Here is a 20,558-nt window from a genome sequence, read left to right as displayed (position 1 = left end):
TTTTGTTGGATAGAGAGCGGAAGGATTAAAACCCCTGGCATGTTTTACTGCTATTCAGGGCACCATTAGAGGAATTTCCCCCCTCTCTTTGTTATGCCGATAATGGTCTCACTAGATGGGAAGCAAGAGTACATCTTCAACAGTATTACTGATATCATTTTTTTTTTTTGTAGAGTAATGGAAGGTCAGAACCTTAGTCAGATTTTTATTTCTATGTAGCAAAAATGGAAACTGAAGCACCACACCACTGCAGAGGTCTTGATACAGCTTTATTCCAATAAAAGTCAGGGGATAACCCAAACGCTAAATACGTTTTGGGGGTCCAAAGAGGCCCCTTTCTTTAGGGCTTGAAAGCCATGTGAATAGACTAAAAGTAAACTGGACCTTTAGGCTAGGTTCACAATGCTGTGATCTGATTTTGATCCCATTTTCAGTGCAATTATGTAGCACAACTTGGATGCTACTAAGATGGTACATTGAAGTGGTCTGCATGTTCCGTGGGGCCAAAATCATGCTGGAATCGCACCAAAGTAGTACAGGAACTTTTTCCAAAATAGCACTGTGCTAAGTTGTATTCGTGTGGCCTTGTTAGCAGCTGGTTTGATGTGCCAATGTGGTGCCTATTATGCTGGAAAAACAAAAAAAGAATTTTGGTGGCACATCTATGACCACATTAATGCAACTGAAATTGGTGACATGAGATCACCAGTAATGCCCTGTACACACGATAGGATTTTCCGACAACAAAATCCATGTTTTTTTTCCGACGGATGTTGGCACAAACTTGTCTTGCATACACACGGTCACACAAATGTTGTTGGAAATTCCGAACGTCAAGAACGCGGTGATGTACAACGAGCCGAGAAAAATGAAGTTCAGTTGCCAGTGCGGCTCTTCTGCTTGATTCCGAGCATGCGTGGAACTTTGTGCGTCGGAATTGTGTACACACGATCAGAATTTCCGACAATGGATTTTGTTGTTGGAAAATTTGAGAACCAGCTCTCAAATTTTGTGTGACGGAAATTCCGATGTAAAATAACCGATGGAGCCTACACACGGTCGGAATTTCCGACAACAAAATAGCTCCAATAGAACATTTTCCGTCGGAAAATCCTATCGTGTATACGGGGCATTAGTTGACTTATGGAATAACTACAGCCCTGAGGGGGTTAAATTCACAATTTTAGAGTCGACATGGATCCTAGAGGAGGAGATTGGAGAAAAGGTTTGCTATACATTTAAAGATTCAGTTCACTTAGTCCTGATTAAAGGGGTGTCTTTGGACTCGTTGGCTACTTTTTAGAATGTCTCCCTGACTTTTATTGGAAAATAGTTGTACTTGGACCCAGAGGTGTAGCTGGAAGCTTGTGGGCCCCCGATGCGAAAGCTGACCTGCCCCTTCCACTGCATGCCAAGATACACCCACCGCATGCCAAGACACTCCCAAGTGTTCAGAGTTTTTTTTCAGATCCTCATATAGGGAAGGTAATTCAAAAGACTTTGGAAAAAGATTTTCCGCATTTTGAAATACAGTACCCCTCCAATTCATTTATATATTCTGAAGCAAGGGTAGGCAACCTTTGAGAGGTGGAGATCTACATGAACAAAATGAAAGAGATCAAAGATCACCGGGGTTTTGGCACTCTTCTTTTTTTTTTTTTTTTAACCACCTCAATCCTGGGCACTTTCACCCCCTTCCTTCCCAGACCAATTTTCAGCTTTCAGTGCTCTCTCAATTTGAATGACAATTACTCAGTCATGCAACACTGTACCCAAATGAAATTTTTATCATTTTGTGCACACAAATAGAGCTTTCTTTTGGTGGTATTTATTCACCACTTCATTTTTTATTTTTTGTGATATAAGTGAAAAAAGAGCGAATATTTTGAAAAAAACTAAATTTTCTACTTTCTCTATTAAAAGAAACCAAAAAAAATTAATTTTGTCGAAAACTTAGGCAAAAATGTATTCTACTACATGTCTTTGGTAAAAAAAAATCCTGATAAGTGTATGATCATTGGTTTGTGTAAAAGTTATAGAGTCTACAAGCCATGCTACGCATTAATAAAAATGTATCAATCCTAATGCACTGATGGCCTATCTCATTTCTTGAGGCCCTAAAATGCCAGGACAGTACAATAACCCCCCAAATGACCCCTTTTTGGAAAGAAGACAGTCTGAGGTATTTAGTAAGAAGCATAGTGATTTTCTTGAGGTTGCAATTTTTTCCCCACAATGCTTTGGAAAATTAAGAAATATATATATATTTTTTTCTTCACTAAATTGACATATTTACAAATTATTTCTCACACACGGTGCAGGCATAATTGCAATTACACCCCAAAATACATTCTGCTATTCGTCTTGAGTATGGCAATACCCCATGTGTGAGACTTTTCCACAGCCTGGCCACATACAGAGGCCCAACATCCATGTAGCACCATCAGGTGTTCTAAAGGCATAAATTACACATTTCATTTCCTGAGTACTTATCACATTTTTGAAGGCCCCGGAGCACCAGGACAATGGAATTACCCACAAAATTACCCCATTTTGGAAAGAAAACACCCCAATGTATATTCTATGAGGCATAATGAGTCTTTTGAACATATCATTTCTTTACAAAAGTTTTTGGAAAATGTGGAAAGAAAATGAAAACTTATTTTTTTCTCACAAAGTTGTCAATTTAGAAGATCTTTCTAACACATAGCATGTACATAGCCAAAATGACACCCCAAAATACATTCTGCTACTCGTCCTGAGTATGGCGATACCCCATGTGTGAGACTTTTCCACAGCCTGGCCACATACAGAGGCCCAACATCCATATAGCACCATCAGGTGTTCTAAAGGCATAAATTACACATTTCATTTCCTAAATACCTATCACATTTTTGAAGGCCCTGGAGCACCAGGACAATGGAATTGCCCACAAAATGACCCCATTTTGGAAAGAAAACAACCCAATGTATATTCTATGAGGCATAATGAGTCTTTTGAACATGTCATTTCTTTCCACAAGTTTTTGGAAAATGTGGAAAGAAAATGAAAACCTATTTTTTTCTCACAAAGTTGTCAATTTCTGCTACTCATCCTGAGTATGGCGATACCCCATGTGTGAGACTTTTCCACTACCTGGCCACATACAGAGGCCCAACATGCAAGTAGCACCTCCAGGCTTCTAACACATAGCATGTACACGCCAAGAATTACACCCCAAAATACATTCTGCTGAGCAAAGGGTAAAAAAAAAGCTCACCTGTGGTTTTAGCAGGCAGGAATACCGTTCCAGAGCAGTCAAACCATTTGTCCAGAGTCAAACCATTTGTCCAGACAGCCAAAGGAAATGTCCAGGAATTGTCCAGGCAGCAGACAGATATGGAAAAGTATGAACATGGTTCAGTACAGTCCAAGGTTTAGCAGGCAGTTCAGGTAACAGGCAAAGGCATGGCCAGTTCAGGTGGCAGGCAAAGGCATGGCCAGTTCATGTGGCAGGCAAAGGCATGACCAGTTCAGGTGGCAGCAGGCAGCACTTTGTACACTGGGCCTTGGTCAGGTAAGACCTGAGGACAGTGGTAGAGGCTTCTTCCCACACAAATCTCTACAAAGCCTCCGAGTCTCCAGACCCTAATCCGAGAAAACTAAAAACCCGGAGAAAAATGTTTTCTCCACTCGGAAAACCTTTTCTGGAGCCCCTCACATATGTGAGACCCCTGTGCTGTACAGTGGCAGGGCAAATGATCAGTTCAGGAGGCAGGCAAAAAACATGGTCATTTAACAGGCCGAGGTCAATTCATGTTGAAGGCAGAAACATGTTTGGCAGAGGCATAGTCGTTAACAGTCCGGGTCAATTCACGTTGAAGGCAGAAACATGTTTGGCAGAGGCATAGTCGTTTACAGACCGGGTCATTCACAGAAATGGCAGATAGTGGAAACTGGAAAAAAATCATCTTCACTTTACTAATAGTGTAGTGAAGTATGATAGCTCCGATAGCACGTTCCAATACAGAGGCCTGGCTGGGAGGGACATTGGGGACAGTAGTATCGGGTGTCACGGCAAATTCCTCTACTTGAACACACACAACATTTTTAGGGGGGTTTGCGACCTGTTTGGGTAAGAGGGAGGATTTCGGGAAAGTGCCTTTCATGGAGTCTGGCTAATAAATCAGAGCGAATTAGTTGAGGGGCTAGGCCATGGGGATAGAGAAGGGCTGTGACAACATCGTCTTGGAATTTTAGGTTAGGGAACTTTGGGTGCACTTAGAAAAAATAATATATGAATTGAACAGGGCTAGTTGTACCAAAACAGTGATCTCCTGGTGAAGTAGGGCTGCATCATCTGGTCGTTCATATCCACCTCCCATGTATAGGTTGTACTCATGCACACATTTTGGCTTTTGTATGGGGCCTCTTCTTCTCTGCAGTTCCACCAAGGTGTCATCATGCATTGTGGAAAGGATGTAAACATCTCTTTTTTTATCTCTCCACTTCCCCGCTAGTACCTCTTCAGTCCGCATACTGACCATTTCACCCTGCTTCAATTTCTTGGCGACCAATCTTTGTGGGAAGCCTTTGCGGTTGGTCCGTGCTGTCCCACAGGCCACAGTGTTCTTTTGGTACAAATGGCGGAAAAGTGGGAGACTAGTGTAGAAATTGTCTACGTATAGGTGGTAACCTTTCCCAAGCAATGGTTGTATCAGCTGCCAGACAATTTTTGCCATGTAGGTAGGGCATCCAGGGGGGTTTAGCTGTCTGTCTTTTCCCTCATAAATGATAAAGTCATAGGTATAATCCGTGGCCCTGTCACACGCCTTATACATTTTTACCCCATGTCTGGCTGTTTTACTGGGGAGGTATTGCTTTATTCCGAGTCTTCCGGTGAAGTGTACTAGGGATTCATCTACACAAATATTTATATCAGGGGTAAACATCTGCTTGAAGCTGGCGCAAAAAAAATTGATTAGGGGCCGAATTTTGAATACTTTATTGTAACTGGGATGATTTCGAGGGAGGCATTGGGCATTGTTGTTGAAGTGTAAAAATCTCATAATCATCTCATAACTGGTTCTGGGCATCGATGACGAATAGATCGGCATGTGGTGGATAGGTTGGGTAGACCAGTAGGAATGGAGTTCATTTTTTTTGTCAGCCCCATGTTGAAGGTTAGACTTAAAGACTTGTCAAAAACTATCTACTGTATTTGTTCACACTACAGTACCTTTTTTGGTGAATGGGTAGGGGTTCAATGTACCCCAAACTCATTCACATAGGGGGGAGGCCGGGATCTGGGGGCTTCCAGATTCCGATAAGCCCCCCGCCCGCAGACCCCGACAACCACTGGGCAAGGGTTGTCGGGAAGAGGCCCTTGTCCCCATTAACATGGGGGCAAGCTGCTTTGGGGCGCAGAGTACCCACCCCCCCCATGTTGAGGACATGCGGCCTGGTATGGTTCAGGAGGAGGGGGCGTTCGCTCGTCCCCCTCCCTTTCCTGACCTGCCGGGCTGCATGCTCGGATAAGGATCTAGTATGGATTTTGGGGGGGACCCCACACCATTTTTTAAAAAAGCTTTGGCCAGGGGGGGTCCCCTCCAAATAGATGTGAATCAAGCCTTACTGTGAACTGGTCTACTGCATTGCCCAAGAGGAGTTTTAAACTGCCACACCCTCTATTTTAGCTCAGACTAGTACAGGCTGTTTCTGTGCAACAAGCCCCAATTCTTCACTTCATACCCATAGTTAATGGCCATTTTTGCTGGTAGCTGCTAAGCTAGTTGTAAGTGCTGGCACAGGAAGAAAACATGGAGCCCAAGGTTTGCAACCTGTCAGCAACAGCATTTTGTCTGACCGTTTGATCTGGTAACTATGGGTGAAGAAGCTGTTAGTGACGAGGGAGAATGCTCATCAGGAAGGGGCTACAGGAAGCCCTAATTTCACGCTACCACACTTATTTTGGTAATTTGGGGACCCTTGATTGTCATGCAAGAGAGGTGTTCCCAAATAATCACTGCATGCTTCTGGTGGTTTCTCACAGCCACTAATCAGATTGAAACCTGCCTTGGATGTCTAAATGTGACTAGTCACGCAGGAATCAGAGGGAAGAAGTTTTTGGGAACAAAGTTTAGGAATTGCTCCTCAGTAACCCTGTGAAGTGATCTCTAATGCCCCGTACACACGATCGGATTTTCCGACAATAAAACCATGGATTTTTTTTCCGAAGGATGTTGGCTCAAACTTGTCTTGCATACACACTGTCACACAGATGTTGGCCCAAAATTCCGAACGTGAGAACGCGGTGACCTACAAGAGAAAAAGGAAGTTCAATAGCCAGTGCGGCTCCTTCTTCTTGATTCCGAGCATGCGTGAACTTTTGTGCGACAGACTTGTGTACACACGATCGGAATTTCCGACAACAAAGTTTGTTGTCGGAAAATTAGAGAACCTGCTCTCAAACATTTATGAGTTGAAATTCCGACAGCAAATGTCAGATGAAGCATGGTCGGACAACAAGCTCACATCTAACATTTCCCCTTGGAATTTCTGATCATGTGTACGGGCATAAGGCTGGCCATAGATGGATCATTTTTTTCGATCAGTCAGCAGGCTGATAAAAAAAAAAAGAATTTCCCCATTCACAGAAGTGGAGGCTCCTCTATTATCAGAATGCACTGATCAGAGCCGCAGCCAATTGGTTGATTGAATGAAAATGTTCTAACATTCCTGTTCAAGAGAAGCCAATCATTAGGTCAACTTCCTTTCGAACAGGAATGTCTATAGATGGATCGAAATTCGGGCAGGTTCAGCAAGGACTGGCCGAAGTTTGATCCATCCATGGCCAGCTTAATTGTGACGCTTTACATCAAATTAAGATTATAGTACTCTTAGTTAACTTTATGGTCATAGCATATTTGCAGATTTGCTGGACAACATTAATATTTCACTGTTTGATTTAATTTTCCCCAGTTCATTGATCATAGCATGTGCTTACTTGCAACTTTATTGTCCAGTGATCTTCATAGTGCAACCAGGTTTGTGCTGAACAGCTTCAGACTCAAATTTTCAAAAATCCTTCATGCAGTACTGGCTTACACATGCCAGTACTGCATGAAGTTCCTCGTTCACTTCAGAGGAAAACCCATAATTCAGCCCGTCAAGCAATAGAACATCTGTCATTCTTCTGGTTCATCATTGTAGAAAGTTGCTCATGGCAACCGGACAGTTACTAGTTAGAGTCGCACATTTCCCCCTGCTGTACGTGGTATTTTCCCTACACACTATGGCCATTGTCCACAAGGCACTTACTCTACGCTGTCTAATCACCCCATGGCCTTCCAGTAGCACAGTGGTTCTCAACTCCTGTCCTCAGGACCCACTAACAGGTCAGGTTTGCAAGATAACTGAAATACATCACAGGTGATATAATTTGCTGCTCAGTGATTGCAGTATTCTAGTCTGCATCTCCCCAAGGTAATACTTAAAATCTGGCCTGTTAGTAGGTCCTGAGGACAGGAGTTGAGAACCACTGCAGTAGCAGATGTTTTCTCTAAATTATAGTCATTCACTACTACTAATACTACTACTACTACAACTCTGTATAGCAAGAATTGTTCCTCTTGCTCCTTCATCATTCAGTAATCAAGAGAATCACACCTCTTATCTTTGTGATAATTTACCAAGTCTTAAAGGAGACGTACTGTATAGCCAAAGCTATTTGGCTATACTTCTTCTATGGATCATAGGGGTGCAGTTCGCTCTGCACTCCTGTGAAGCCCGCTGTCAGCTGACGTCACAAAACCAGTCCAGTCTCTGAAAAGATCCTGACCATATGGTTGTGATCCACCCAGAACCCTGGACTGGCACCTGTCTCAGCCTCTCAGCGATCCACCAAAAGCCTGAGCCAGCCCCTCATGCCCCCTCCACAGCTCAGCACTCCAGTGAGTGCTGGAGGGGCAGAGCACATAAGCCGGATACTCAGGATAGTCTTTCAGAGCTTACTGCTCAAAGCAGGGGGGGACTGAGCATTATTCAGTGATGTTTGATTACTCAGTTCTCACTGCAGAGCCGGCAGGGAACAGATGCAGCATCGTATCAATGCTGCATCCACCTAGGTGAGAATAATGTTTTTTTTTTTTTTTGTTTTTTTTAGAAAGTCATGCTTCACAGGAGTGACTTTATTACAGCACAGAATGGTGCTGTAATGGTGCTGTGAGCTGCACATGCTCAGCTCAGTGTACATTACCGCTGACAGGCAGGGAGAAGCATCTATTTTATTTATTTATTTATTTATTTATTTATTTCAGGTACTTATATAGCGCTGTCAATTTACGCAGTGCTTTACATATACATTGTACATTCACATCAGTCCCTACCCTCAAGGAGCTTACAATCTAAGGTCCCTAACTCACATTCATACATACTGGGGACAATTTAGACAGGATCCAATTAACCTACCAGCATGTCTTTGACAGAAGAGACCACTAGGGTCTCTTCTTTTATAAAAACTTTGCCTGTCAATGGTGTTTTAAAATGTTAAGTTTAACTGCATCAGCATACCAAGACATTTTGGACAATTTAATGCTCCCAACTTTGTGGGAACAGTTCGGGGATGGCCCCTTTCTGTTCCATCACGACTCCGCACCAGTGCCCAAACAAAGTCCATAAAGAAATCAATGGGAGAGTTTGGGGTGGAGGAACTTGACTGGCCTGCACAGAGTCCTGACCTCAACCCGTTAGAACAATTTTGGGATTAATTAGAGCAGAGACTGCGAGCCAGGCCTTCTCGTCCACATCAGTAACTGACCTCACAAATGCACTTCTGGAAGAATGGTCAAACATTCCCATAGACACACTCCTAAACCTTGTGGAGAGCTGTTATAGCTGCAACGGGTGGGCCAACTCAATACTGAACCCTACGGACCATGACTGGGATGCTATTAAAGTTAATGGACCAGTATCTCAATACTTTTGGTAACATAGTGTGTGTATATATATATATACACTATATTACCAAAAGTATTGAGATACCATAGTTTGCAGATGTTCCTACAGACTACATAATATACACTGATTTGGGTTATTCTCACCAAAGAAATGTAGTAGTATACATTTTGGATTACATTTATGAGGAAAGATTATATATTTGCAAAATGTTATAACAGAAACGTGTTTTTTCCCTCAAATATTTGGTCTTTTTTAGTTTATTTAGCAAAAAATAAAAAAGCCAGCAGTGAATAAATACCACAGAAAGAAAGTTCTATTTGTGTCAAAAAAATGAAGATATTGAATATGGGTACAGTGTTGCATTACCACCCAATTGTCATTCAAAGTGTGAGAGCGCTGAAAGCTGAAAATTGGCCTGGGCGGGAAGGGAGTAAAAGTGTCTGTAATTGAGGTGGTTAATTCCACTTTAGGCATATTTATGATCAAAATTTAAAATTATAAGTTCATTTCCACATTGTACTTAAATCATTTCTAGCCTATTCCTATTAATCTGAATGATCTTAAAGAGGTTGTAAATCTCGGAAAAGAACAAAAAAGAAAAAAACAAACCCTGCAAGACAAAGGCATAATGAGCTAGTATGCATCGCATACTAACTCATTATGAAATACTTACCTCAGAACGATTCCCCGAATTGGAGTCGGCACTCCGAGTACACGACCCACATCTTCCACCGGAGTTACTTCTGGTTTCGCGGCTCCGGCCAATCAGAGAACTGGAGCGCATGCACACGGGAGCTGCCGGTCACAGCACGGCTACTGAAGAAATGGCCCATCTGGCCTCCGCTCCCTCTGTCTTTCCTTTTCATTCTCTGCCTGACTAGGGACTATGTGGCAGGGAAAAGCCTCTGCTATGCCTGAGCTGGGGGACAACCCAGGTACCCAGCCTAGCCCCTGGGGCCACACAGAACTGCTCACGATCAACAATGGCTTGCCAAATAGGTGCTCTACTCTACAGTTAGTGCCTGTTAACACCCCAAAAAAGTCCTCAATATCCATTCTTTTTTGCTTTTTTGCATGCACTTTTTAACGCATTTTTGACGCATTTCCAGGTGCCTTTTTTCCTGTTTTGTTTTTTCACTGTACTGGGGTCCAGTGCTTTTTAGATGCTTTTTTGATACAGCATGTTGTACTTTTTTTTCTGGAACTAAAAAGCACTGGAACGCACTGCACTGATGTGAACTATGCCATTGGAACCCATATAACCTACTGTCCATGCTTTTTTGATGCAGAAAAAAAGTACTGCACTGCATGTGAGGTCCAATCAGATACTAACTTCTGCTAATCTATCCCTTATCACTACAACTCTGCCACTGCTGGCTTTATCTATATCTCATCTCATCCTCACCTTCTTCTAGGTCAGAGAGGGAGAGGGGAAGATAGAGATAGAAAGAGAGAGAGAGAGAAAGAGGGATGGGAATAGAGATATGGAGGGAGAGAGAAAGGCGGGGGGGGGGGAGATACAGAAAGAGGCGAGAAAGAGATAGAGAAAGAGAGATTGTGACAGGTAGAACATGGGAGATAAAGGGAGAAATAGGGAGGTAGATACAGAAAGAGGGAGAGAAAGAGAAGCCTGTAGCTGAGAAGGAACGAGTCAGCGGAGGGTGACATGACAGGGTGTTAAGGCAAGCCAGCAAGGTTAAGGTTAAAGGTGTGGCATATAAGTTTAATTAGTGGGGTATTATTGGTCAGTATTTGGTGCAAAGGGGGAGAGCTTGTAGGTAATAAAATAAGGATAAGAGGGTGGGGCTGTAACAGTCCTTGAGAAACTGGTCAAGAGCATCATCTGTAGTTAGGGGTAGAGTTCCTGCTTAATAATGAGTGAGTTAGAACAACTTTTAGCTCAGCTTAGAGCAGCTGCAGGTGTCCATGGAGCGGACTGGATTCAAAGCCAAGTATCGGCTTCGCTGCAGGGGGTCCAGCAGAGTTCTCACAGGACGGGACCTGCGCCTCAGGTCGCTAGGAGGTCTAAACCCCCTGAGCGCTTCACCCCTGATAGGACCCCTCAGGCTCAGCGCCGCAACGGGAGCCCGCAAGCGGAACCTTCAGGCCCCCCTGCCAAACGCATGCCTGCCTTGGACGGGGGTGAACCTGGAAGGAATCCCCATCCTAGGTGGAGCCTGCGGGGGATGGGGTCTCCTCGGTGATCCGCGCCCCCCCCCCATCCTCCATTGTCCAGATCCGGGATAACGCGGCTGGCATGACTGGTGATGTTCCAGTCGGCACGCCAGCCCGGCAGGGGAGAGATGGAGCGGCGGGCGCCGGCCTGGAGTGGGAAGCAGCCGGTGGCTTCACCAGAGGATCGGATGGCCGACGGGAGAGGAAGGGCACGTCTGCCTGTAGAAGAGCTGCGCCTCGCACCTCCAGGCCACAGGTGGCGACTGCGAGCCCGAGTCAGGCCGGGGAGCAGGCTGATGACGTCAGAGGCGACGGGGGAAGACGGTAGGAGCGGCGCAGGCCGGTGAGCCTGTCGGTGACCCGTGCAGCTTTGGCGGCTAGAGAGGAGAGAGGACAACCGATGCTGAGGCGGCTTACAAATTCCAGGAGGCCTGTGGAGCAGCGGGGAGCAGATGTCAGCAGCTCTGAAGATGGAGAACTGGAGGAGGACATCGGTGACACCGTGGGGGAAGTCGGTTCGGCGGCTGGATGGGGTTTCTGGCCCCATGCAGCCTGGTGAGTGTGATGCTGCTATTCTTCCTTTTCTTTCTCCCTCTGTGTTGTCAGGGATGGGGACCCAGGAACAAGCAGGGGTGGCTTATGGGGGTCAGGGGACAGATGGGCTCACGAGGGAGGTGCTGCAGGGTTTGAAGGAATTGTTGCAAAGGCTTGGCAGTGGGGGGGGGTGCCGGGTGGAGCAGCTGCTGCAGGGGACACGTCCATGAGACAGGTAGAGTCGGTGACTAGCCCCCCTGCTCCTCCGGCAGTAGTGACAGCGGTGGATGTGCCCCAAGGAGCAAGCAGTGTGGATGCGGCGGAGAAGCAGAAGGATAACAGTGACAAAGAGGCGGACAAGGTGAGACTGGCTGACGCGGCGAAGTGTGAGGTATATGTGTGCTTCAAAGGGCCCCTAGGCGCACACCTTAAAGCGGAAGTTCGGGACAGGATTTGGAAGGGGGAGTACGTAGAAATATTTTCTTTACTCCCCCTTGAAAAATTTAATCTGGATCGCGTCAAACCTGATGAGAGTAAGAAGGAGGACGAAGAAAAACTGAGGTATCGTCTGATTCCTCGCACGTTCAATAATTGGTTACAAGCTTTTGCAATTTTGGCCAGTGTGATTGGCGAGAAGGAGCCGGCGAGCTGCTCGGCCTTGTTTTGTTATCTGGACGCGATAGGGGAGGCTAATAGGGTCTATGGCGGCATGGCGTGGCTACGTTATGACGAGCAGTTTAGGCAAAGGAAGGCAGTCAGACCGGCTATACGCTGGGATCACAAAGACATAGGGCTTTGGATGAAACTGATGACCCCGGCTAGGAGCGGGAGCCAGTTTTTTCCAGGGGGGGCTGGCGGTGCTTCCACCTCAGGTTCGTCGGCCATTAGAAAGAAGGGGGTCTGCTGGCAATTCAACGACAGCTCTTGTCGTTTCGGAGGGTCCTGTCGCTTCAAACATGAATGCTCAGGATGCGGGGGCAGTCATGCCTTCACCAGGTGTTTTAAGGCCGGAAAAAACAAGGCAGGTGATGGGTCTGGAAAAAGGGAGGACGCCAGTGATGGTGGGAAGGATGTTTCCTTTCCTAAATAGGTATCCGAACCGGGAGTCAGCTCGACTCTTAGGGGAGGGATTCTCGGTGGGTTTCAGAATCCCGTGCTCGTTGTCTACGGTTCCCCCGATTCCGGCTAATTTGCAGTCCGCTCGCCTTTTCCCGGAGGTGGTAACGGAGAAACTACAGAAGGAAGTTTTCTTTGGGTAGGATGGGCGGAACTTTTTCTTCCCCGCCATTTCTGGGATTAATAGTGTCCCCTTTGGGTGTAGTTCCCAAAAAGGATCCTGGTAAGTTCCGTTTGATTCATCATCTTTCTTATCCCAAGGGGGCGTCTGTAAATGATGGTATCGACCCACAGGCCTGTGCGGTCACCTATACTTCATTTGATGCCGCAGTAACATGGGTACAGAGATATGGCCGGGGTACCTTGTTGGCGAAAGTGGATGTGGTAGCAGCGTTTCGTCTGCTTCCGGTACATCCGGATAGCATGCACCTATTGGGCTGTCGATGGCAAGGGTCGTATTTAGTCGATCGTTGTCTGCCGATGGGGTGCTCCATTTCGTGCGCGTTGTTCGAGACCTTCAGTTCCTTTGTGGAATGGGTAGTGCGTGACATATCCGGGTTAAATTCCGACATTCATTACCTGGATGATTTCCTGTGTATTGGCCCTTCGGATTCCAATGCTTGGGCGGTTTTGCTGGGAACATTACAGCACATAGCGGCTCGTTTTGGAATCCCCTTGGCACCTGAAAAAACGGTAGGCCCCACGACGGAACTATTTTTTTGGGGATAACGATTGATTCCTTGGCTATGGAATGTCGTTTGCCAGAGGACAAGCTGGTGGCATTGAGGCAGGAAGTTCAGGACTTGGGAGGCAGACGTAAGGGTAAAAAAACAGTCTCTGTTGGGCAAATTGAATTTTGCCTGCAGAATTATCCCAATTGGAAGGATATTTTGCCGACATCTTTCGTTGGCTCTTGCGGGGGTCAGCAACCCTAAGCATTTCGTCCGTCTGACTCGGGATCACCGAGCGGATCTAGGGGTCTGGGACGATTTCCTGGCTACTTACAATGGGAGATCAGTATGGATGTCAGGCCCCGTTAGCAATGCGGACATGGAGTTGTTTACGGATGCGGCAGGGTCAGGAGGATATGGAGCGTTCTTCCAGGGTAAGTGGAGTGCCGGGGGTTGGCCTGATGCTTGGAGGGAGGCTGGTTGGTTGCATAACCTAGCACTTCTGGAATTGTTTCCTATAGTGCTGGCAGTGGAAATTTGGGGTAGTGCATTTCGGAACAAAAAAGTGCATTTCCACTGTGACAATTTGGGAGTGGTTACTGCCATAAACAATTTATCGGCCTCTTCTCTTCCGGTGGTGTGATGCTGCGCCATTTGGTATTGTTATGCCTTCGCCTGAATGAGTTCGTCTATGCTGTTCACATTCCGGGGGTTTCTAACAGGATTGCGGATGCATTGTCTTGTTCACAGTGGAAGGAGTTCTGTGTCTTGGCTCCGGAAGCGGAGCAGCATGGTACCCCCTGTCCTCCTCGGTTATGGGCAATCGCATCAGAGTCGCCGCAGGATTAATTCGCAAGTCACTGAGTGAGGCGACATGGGGAGCATACGCTGGTGCGTGGAAGGAATGGACTGCATTGATGGCGGAGATAGGGGGGCTTGAGCCCCAGGACGATGGGTCGGCATTGGTCCTGTATTTTATTGTAAAAAAATTTCTTCAAGGGGCCTCAGTGTCATCGGTGGAACGTAAGTTAGTGGGATTGGCCTTCTGGTTCAAGCTGCAGGGAGGTGAGGATGTCACGAAATCATTTGTAGAGCAACAGGCCCTGAAGGGATATCGCAAGGGTTGAAGGGCCAAGGATCATAGGCGCCCAGTCTCTTTCGATACTTTACGGCAGATAGTGGCAAAATTACCGTGGGTGTGCCTGGAGAGATATGAACAGCTGTTGTTTCAGGCGGCTTTTTTCATAGCTTTCTTTGGGGCCCTGTGCATAGGGGAACTAGTCAGCCCAGCAAAGCACGTTGCTGGGGGACTTTGTCGAGAGGATGTGGCTATGCACGGTGCCTCAGTGAGTATTACCATTCGGAAGTCCAAAAAGGGATCAGGCTGGGAAAGGGGCAATCTTGGAGCTGTTCCGGGGTGTGGAGGCCGGACTGTGCCCGGTCACGGCAGTATTGCAGCGGACAGCGGTCAGGCCTAATGTAACGAGAGCTTTCTTGATGCACAGGAATGGCTCGTATTTATAGCGTTTTCAGTTCATAGCGGTTTTCCGCAAGTGTCTGATGGCGGCAGGCTTGGATCCTAGCCAGTTTGGTTCGCACTCTTTTCAGATTGGCGCGGCTACGGAGGCATCTAGATGGGGCCTGGGTGCAGCGGTTATCAAACGGATAGGTAGATGGGAATCCGACAGGTTCAGGCTTTATGTTAGGCCTCATCTAATTTAACCAGGAGGGGTGTTTTTTCGTTTCCTGTCTGTGGTTTTTTCAAATTCATGCTAATTCTCTTATCCGTTGTTAGTTTTGTGTTGTCCATGCTGTGTGATGTCTGGGTACAGGTTGGTGGGGCAATGTTTTTTCTTTGTCTGTTTCAGGTCGCAGGTGCCTGGTGTGGATCCTCGGGCATTCATTTGTTTACTGGGGGGCCAGGAGGGCGGAAGTCAGGCCCGCTGCTAGGCAGCTAGGTTTACCCTGGGAGGTGGGCAGTGTCCATTGGATTGGGGTAAGGGGCATGATGTGGAATAGGGTAGTTCCTGAGGTTTATAGATCTGCACGTTGGGACAGGGCCTCGGATATTATGGTTATCCATGCAGGGGGAAATGATCTGGGTGTCAGGCGTTCGAGAGAACTGATTAGAGATATTCGGTTCGATTTCCTAAGGCTTAGATGTGATTTTCCGGGCACTATTTTGATTTGGTCGGAGATCGGAGCACGCACTGTTTGGAGAGAGGCCAGATCTGTGGACCTAATCAATAAAGCCCGGGTTAAGGTCAACAAGGAGGTAGGGAGGTTTTTTATTAGAAATGGAGGCCTGGTCATTAGGCACTTGGATTCACAGTCCGAGACGTGGAGGTTCCTCAGAGGTGATGGTGTTCACCTTAATGCAGTCGGTACTGACTTATGGTTTTTGGATTTGGAGGACGGAGTGCAGAGGGCTTTTCAGGTGTGGCGGAGCGCACAGGTATAAGGAGTCATACCTGCTGCGCTATGGCATTTTGGGATCCTTGGCGGTGGTAGAATGTGGTGCATTCTGGGTAAATGGTGGGGAACCATCAGGTATGGTATCCTTGTGTGGGAACGGTTCACTGGCTAGTGACCGTGTAGCTTAAGGACCCTGGGGTGGCTGAGGTCAGCTGGGTTTAGGCCCTGAGTCTTTATAAATAGCAGCTGGGGTGGCAACTCAGTTAGATGGGGCCTCGGACACAAACAAAGAGGGTTGTGGATACATTGGTACCACCTTGGATCTTAAAAGTTATACATTTCAGTGATAATAGTGAAGTTTTAGGTGGGTGTTTACAGTGTGTAATGTTAAATAAAAGTTGGTTATTAATAAAGGCCATGTTGGCCATTTAACCCACCTCAGGTGTTCTGTGGTTATTTAAGTTATGGTAAAGGAATGTATGGTATAAATAGGTAAGTGGTATTAGCAGGGTAAGCTCTTAGCTACCCTTGTCAAGAGATACAGAGAGGGAGAGAGAGGTATGTGGATGTGACTTGAGTGTGGCAGGGACAGGGGGCCCCATGATCTCCTATTGCCTGGGGGCCCCATGAGTTGTCAGTCCACCCCTGTTTTTACCCCAACTTTGTAAAACTTTCATTGGTTCCTAGAGCTTATTATTTAAGTCTCCTGCTTATATGGTTTCCTGCTTACCCAGGACAAATTATTTTAGTGTTATAGAATACTGTGATGTTCACCAAGCTGCAGGTTGGGTATAGCAGGGCTACACCACCATTCATAAAATGCTAGCTTTTTACCACTGTAACACCTGAAGAAAGGGGTTAACTATTCTTGTTCCATCCCCCCACATTTTTTCTTAGTTTCTGTTATAAAATTTAGCAAATAAATAATATGTCTTTATAAATCTAGGCCAACATATAGTCTGCTACATTTCGTTGGTAAAAAATAACTAAAATCAGTTTATATTATTCAGTCTGTTTGAAAGTGCTAAAATTTACAAACCATGGTATATACTGTATATATTTGAAAATTGATCAATCCTGATGTACTGACTGCCAGGACAGTACAAATATACCTTTTTAGAAAGTGGACAGTCCAACAGGGATGGCAAGTTTTTTGAAGTTGTAATTTTTTGTCACAATTTTTTTGGAAAATTAAGAAATTAAATAAAAAAAATGTTTTTTGTCACTTTTTTTTTTTTTTTACATACTGTCACCAGTGCAGCAAGCGTCATCATATAACTGGTGTGGAGGTGGTCAGGGATTTAAAAATGTTAATACATGTTTTTAATATTTTATTTTTCAATATATTATTTCTTTTTATTTTTTCTTTATTACTTTTTTCGCATACTTTCATCAGAGTAGTTCAGTGACACTGTGATCGCTTGTTACAGTGATGATCACTGTAACAGCAACTGTCATGAATGGCTTTCATTAATGCCTCACTGTTAATAATGTAATTGGCCACAGCTCTCACATGGGCAATCACAGATCACACACAGTAGTAAACAATGATGTCATGAATGTTGTTTACTAGGTGTCGTGTGATTGCACAGTGATCACATACTATTTTGGCCACTCGCAGGTGCCTACAGGAGCAATACAATCTGCAGTGTATCCATCGCGGATTGTGCTGCTGCCTATGATTGCTGTCTATGCCTGCATTAGGGAGATCCACTTTTTCTGTTTTGAGTTTTTGGCATAGAAGGGAAATAGGGAAGGCCTCATGCACACTGGACGTCCGCCCAACTCCTAGACTCTTTTCCTTCTGGCAGCAGCGTTTTGGCAGAAAAAAAAGCTTGATGCTTGCAAATGCGTGTAACGCATGAATTCATTAATTGAATTGATGCTCAAGCGCTAAATGCACCTAGTGCTAGAGCGTGTTTAGATGATTTTTCTGCCAAAACACTGCTGCTCCTGGATGTGCTAGCAGTGGGGGTTTTTTTGCCTCTAAACGTCCCTGCCTTTAAACTCCTCTAAATGCCTATCTGTGCATAGGCACATAGGCTAACAAGCAGGGGCATTTAGAGGCAGAAGAATAAAACGCCAGTCGCTCCTAACAGCAGCGTTAAAAATGTCCAGTGTGCATATAGAGAGAATTTACCTCTGCAGGACAGAAAGTAATGGGAAATATTCCCAAAGAAACATAAATGACTAAACCCTAACAGGGTTTCTAATCATTCCCTACTCTATCAAAAATATAAATGATAAACAAACAAAAAAAAAATCAAGAAATTGCAGAGCTTACTGTACATTTTAAATTCACCTGTCAATTTATGAAATTTGTGTTTATTTAACCACTTAACCACTTGCCTACTGGGCACCTAAACCCCCCTCCTGCCCAGACCAATTTTCAGCTTTCAGCGCTCTCACACTTTGAATGACAATTACTCAGTCATGTAATACTGTACCCAAATGAATTTTTTGTCCTTTTTTCATACAAATAGAGCTTTCTTTTGGTGGTATTTGATCACCTCTGGGTTTTTTATTTTTTGCGCTATAAATGAAAAAAGACCAAAAATTTTGAAAAAAAACGCATTTTTCTTAGTTTCTGTGATAAAATTTTGCAAATTGTTAATTTTTCTTCATAAATTTTGGCCACAATTTATACTGCTACATATCTTTGGTAAAAATAACCCAAATTAGTGGATATTATTTGGTCCGTGTGAAAGTTAGGGAGTCTACAAGCTCTGGTGCAAATCATAAAAAATTGATCACACCTGAAGTACTGACGGCCTATCTCATTTCTTGCGACCCGAACAAGTCAGGAAAGTTCAAATACCCCCCAAATGACCCCTTTTTTGAAAGTAGACATTCCAAGGTATTTAGTAAGATGCATGGTGAGGTTTTTGATGTTGTAATTTTTTCCCACAATTCTTTGCAAAATGAAGATTCCCCCCCCCCACACACACAAAATTGTCATTGTAATAGGTTATTTCTCTCACATGGCATGTATATACCACAAATAACACCCCAAAATACATTCTGCTACTCCTCCTGAGTATTACGATACCACATATGTGGGACTTATACAGCCTGGCCACATAGAGAGGCCCAACATGCAGGGAGTCCCATCACGTGTGCTAGGAGCATACATTACACATCTAACTTGTTGACTACCTATTACACTTTTGAAGGCACTGGAGCACCAGGACAATGACACGTGACACTGACGTGGCACTGATGACAGATGGCACTGATACGTGGCACTGATGACACTGATGTGGCACTGATGACAGATGGCACTGATACATAGCACTGATGACACTGATGTGGCACTGATGACAGATGGCACTTATATGTGGCACTGATGACAGATGGCACTAATACGTGGCACTGATGACACGTGACACTGATGACAGATGGCACGCGCGCATCGCAGAAGTAAACAGCAGGACGTCCAGGGACGGCCTCCCGGCAGTTAGCGTCCGCGCTGCAGTCGTCTTTCGGCTATAGCGCGGGTACGAAGTGGTTAAGGACCAGCCTCGTTTTGGATTTTAGGTGTTTACATATTTAAAACACGTTTTTTTGCTAGAAAATTACTTAGAACCCCCAAACATTATATATGTTTTTTTTTCTAACACCCTAGAGAATAAATTGGCGGTCGTTGCTAAACTTTTTTTGCACCGTATTTGCGCAGCGGCCTTATAATTTTTTTTGGGAAAAATTCACTTTTTTGAATAAAAAAATAAGACAACAGTAAAGTTAGCCCAATTTTTTTTTATATTGTGAAATATAATGTTACGCCAAGTAAATTGATACCCAACATGTCATGCTTCAAAATTGCGCCCGCTCGTGGAATGGCGTCAAACTTTTACCCTCAAAAATCTCCATAGGTGAGGTTTTAAAAAATTCTACAGGTTGCATGTTTTGGGTTACAGAGGAGGTCTGGGGCTAGAATTATTGCTCTCGCTCTACCGGTCGTGGTGATACCTCACATGTGTGGTTTGACCACCGTTTTCATATGCGGCGCTACTCGCGTATGCGTTCGCTTTGTCGCGCGAGCTCGTGGGGACGGGGGTTTTTTTTTAAAACAATTTTTATTTTTATTATTTATTTTACATTATTTTATTTATTTTTACACTGTTTAAAAAAAAATGTGTCACTTTTATTCCTATTACAAGGAATGTAAACATCCCTTGTAATAGAAAAAAGCATGACAGGACCTCTTAAATATGAGATCTGGGGTCAAAAATACCTCAGATCTCATATTTACACTAAAATGCAATAAAAAAAAAAGTGAAAAAATGACATTGAAAAAAATATGCCTTTAAGAGGCGTGGGCGGAAGTGACATATATATCTAGATAGATAGATAGATAGATAGATAGATAGATAGATAGATAGATAGATATATATATATATATATATATATACATATATATATATATATATATATGTTTTTATATATGTTTTTCATATTTTTATATACACATTTTTTTCTATTTTCAGTTATATATATTTTTTTTTCACTTTTCACTTAATTACACTATATGGTACATTGGGGTTAGTTATTCCATAATGATTTATAAGATTTCTAGTATTTTTTAGGTGCTATAAATGCGTCGGGATTCAGAGATTTATATTATATGAGGAGTCTTACTGCTGTTTCACGGATAAGGGGACACAGGAAGTATGGAGATTGGAGCCCGCTTACATCATTCAAGTTTTTGCA

The 20,558-nt window shown here is 44.5% G+C and overlaps 1 long non-coding RNA gene across 2 annotated transcripts in view; it reads right to left on the bottom strand.

Annotated features, from left to right (window-relative positions):
* Nucleotides 1-20,558, bottom strand: part of LOC141132377 (uncharacterized) — a 512,907-nt gene that overhangs the window by 118,535 nt on the left and 373,814 nt on the right. The window lies entirely within an intron of this gene.

The sequence above is a fragment of the Aquarana catesbeiana genome, linkage group LG03, assembly GCF_042186555.1.
Source record: "Aquarana catesbeiana isolate 2022-GZ linkage group LG03, ASM4218655v1, whole genome shotgun sequence".
Classification (NCBI taxonomy): Eukaryota; Metazoa; Chordata; class Amphibia; order Anura; family Ranidae; genus Aquarana; species Aquarana catesbeiana.
The sequence above is the reverse complement of the archived record's forward strand: the minus strand, read 5'-3'. Positions and strand labels throughout refer to the sequence as shown.